The 3,369-nt window shown below is 46.4% G+C and overlaps 1 non-coding gene across 1 annotated transcript; it reads left to right on the top strand.

Moving 5' to 3' along the window:
• Positions 1 to 1,682: 1,682 nt before the first annotated feature.
• Positions 1,683 to 1,754, top strand: TRNAC-ACA. The gene has a single exon. It is a non-coding gene; the product is annotated as a tRNA-Cys (tRNA).
• The last annotated feature ends 1,615 nt before the right edge of the window (positions 1,755 to 3,369 follow it).

Raw genomic sequence — 3,369 nt, forward strand, 5'->3', positions numbered from 1 at the left:
GGAAAAGGAGTACGTCAAGGTTGTATATTGTCACCCTGCTTATTTAACTTATATGCAGAGTACATCATGAGAAACGCTGGGCTGGAAGAAGCACAAGCTGGAATCAAGATTGCCAGGAGAAATATCAATAACCTCACATATGCAGATGACACCATGCTTATGGCAGAAAGTGAAGAGGAACTAAAAAGCCTCTTGATGAAAGTGAAAGAGGAGAGTGAAAAAGTTGGCTTAAAGCTCAACATTCAGAAAACTAAGATCATGGCATCTGGTCCCATCACTTCATGGGAAATAGATGGGGAAACAGTGGAAACAGTGTCAGACTTTATTTGGGGGGGGCCCCAATTTCACTACAGTTGGTGATTGCAGCCATGAAATTAAAAGACGCTTACTCCTTGGAAGGAAAGTTATGACCAACCTAGATAGCATATTAAAAAGCAGAGATATTACTTTGCCAACACAGGTCCGTCTAGTCAAGGCTATGGTTTTTCCTCTGGTCATGTATGGATGTGAGAGTTGGACTGTGAAGAAAGCTGAGCACTGAAGAATTGATGCTTTTGAACTGTGGTGTTGGAGAAGACTCTTGAGAGTCCCTTGGACTGCAAGGAGATCCAACCAGTCCATTCTAAAGGAGATCAGTCCTGGGTGATTTTTGGAAGGAATGATGCTAAAGCTGAAACTCCAGTACTTTGGCCACCTCATGCGAAGAGTTGACTCATTGGAAAAGACTCTGATGCTGGGAGGGATTGTGGGCAGGAGGAGAAGGGGACGACAGAGGATGAGATGGCTGGATGGCATCACCGACTCGATGGAGGAGCTTGGGTGAACTCTGGGAGTTGGTGATGGACAGGGAGGCCTGGCGTGCTGTAGTTCATTGGGTCTCAAAGAGTGGGACACGACTGAGCAGTTGAACTGAACTGAACAGAAGGCCAAGTCAGGAGACAATTGCCATTGAAAAGATAGTTTGTTACTCACAGTTCCCAAGAGGAGAAAGGAGGCCATGCCACATAGGGCCACACAGGGATGCATCAGTCAGTCAGGAGGCAGAGGGAGTGAGAGGAAAACATGGGCAAGAGTCTTTATTTTGGTCTTCATGGGAAAGAATGGGAGAGGCAGGGTAAATAGGCCTAGGATTAAGCAGCCTAGATAATTTTAGTGAGCTCCAGAGGGTAGGAGCTGCCCCTGGTTGTCTTATAACTGGCCCTGGAATGATTAGTGAAAAGGAACTGTGGCATAGTGTGAAAGCCCAATAAAAGACTGGTTGAGGGGTATGGGCTCTGAATTCTTTAGTGTGCATCTTAAAGCTATGCCTGCAAGCAAGCGCTTTGCTGTCTCTAGGAACTGGCTACCTGGCAGTCCCTCCAGGGCCAGCAAGGCCCCAGATGGAAAACCATCAGAAATACATGGTTAATACCACCCCCTACTGACAAGATGTGTTTACTGCAGAGGAGAAATGCTTTATTACCATAGATCAAGCAATGAAGGGGGGATTTGTAGCTGAGATGCATTCATTACTAACCAGCACAACTACTCAGATTATTGATCATCCTGTTTAAAGATTTTCAACCAGTTGAGTTCATCTCTGAGTGTTTATTTTTTTATTTCATTTTTTTGATCAGTGACAGCATCATCTTTGGAAAATTGATCACTCTGTGTTTTGTATTCTGTAATGGTCATTTTAGACTTCCCTCGTGGCTCAGATGGTAAAGCGTCTGCCTACAGTGCAGGAGACCCAGGTTCGATCCCTGGGTTGGGAAGATCCTCTGGAGAAGGAAACGGCAACCCACTCCAGTACTCTTGCCTGGAAAATCCCATGGACCGAGGTAGCCTGGTAGGCTACAGTGCATGGGGTCGCAAAGAGTCAGACACGACTGAGCGACTTCACTTCACTTCAATGATCGTTTTGGCTTATTTTCCAGTGTCCATTTTATTCAAATCATCAATTTAAACCAATCATAGTCTTTTGCCAGAGATTGGTCCAGAGCAGCGTACGTCTAAACTGTGTTGACCTGAAACAAACAGGCTGCCAGGCTTTTCTCCAGAAAAGATGGGTTTATAGTCTGAAGCAACAGGGAATTGCAGTTGTAGGTCTGCAACCATGGTGAGCCACGTGCAAGTTCACCCACCGCAAGGAAAGATGCACATTTTCATAGAGGGAAAAGGAAGTTGGGAGGCTACAGTAAGCAGAGTCCATAGCTCCTCATTGGCCAAGTCCTTGCCAGGAAAGGAATCTTTCTTAAAACTGTTGAGCTTGGCTATCACTGCAGGGTGTGAGGGCTCCCCCTTCTGGTTTCCCAACTCTATTTAACTCAGGTTTCTGTTTAATAAAATTTTTTATAGCAAATTTAGGTAAGCTAAACTAAAAGGCATGTAGCTGCCCCCTCTTCTGTCTAGAAAAGCTCTCACTCCCTACTTGTCAGAGGGGGAGTGAGTTGGCCTTTGGATAGACATCTACCACCCTCCCCGCCTCCTCAGTTGCTGGCATCTGAAATAAAGCAAACTTACCTTTCCACCAACCCTGCCTGCTTATTGGCTTTTGACTGGTGAGCAGCCGGATCCACTACACACCATTTGGTAACAGTCTGACAAACTGAAGGTCTTTCTAGGAAGCTGGAACAGTGTGTACAGAGGTAAAGAGGTAGAAAACGCAAGATACACTTGGGGACGTACAAATAGTTTAGTTTGTATGAACACTTGTTTCAAAGGCATAACAAAAGGTGTAACTAAATAAGGAGATATTAATAGATTTATGTGACCTGGTAAGGAGTCTCAGGGGGAAGGCAATGGCAACCCACTCCAGTACTCTTGCCTGGAAAATCCCATGGACGGAGGAGCCTGGTGGGCTGCAGTCCATGGGGTCACGAAGAGTCGGACATGACTGGGCCACTTCACTTTCACTTTTCACTTTCATGCATTGGAGAAGGAAATGGCAACCCACTCCAGTGTTCTTGCCTGGAGAATCCCAGGGACAGGGGAGCCTGGTGGGCTGCCGTCTATGGGGTCGCACAGTGTCAGACACGACTGAGGCGACTTAGCAGCAGCAGCAGCAAACTAAAAGGAAAAGTTTGCTAGAGCTTCTGGGGATGAAAATATCCTGTGTCTCTTCATCACATCTGAACTAGAAAATGCAGCTCTACTGCTACTGGGATCCAGCTTGTGACTACACAGGAGGCTAGCTTAAGGGCAATGCCAGAACAAAGGAGGGTAGAACTAAGAGAAGAGGTGAGGAAGGAATACCACTCCTAGAACCTACCTGGGGCTTCCCTGATAGCTCAGCTGGTAAAGAATCCACCTGCAATGCAGGAGACCCCATTTGATTCCTGGGTTGGGAAGATCTCCTGGAGGAAGGCATGGCAACCAACTCCAGGATTC

The sequence above is a fragment of the Bison bison genome, unplaced genomic scaffold (genome assembly GCF_000754665.1).
Source record: "Bison bison bison isolate TAMUID 2011002044 unplaced genomic scaffold, Bison_UMD1.0 scf7180017864057, whole genome shotgun sequence".
In the NCBI taxonomy this organism is placed as follows: Eukaryota; Metazoa; Chordata; class Mammalia; order Artiodactyla; family Bovidae; genus Bison; species Bison bison.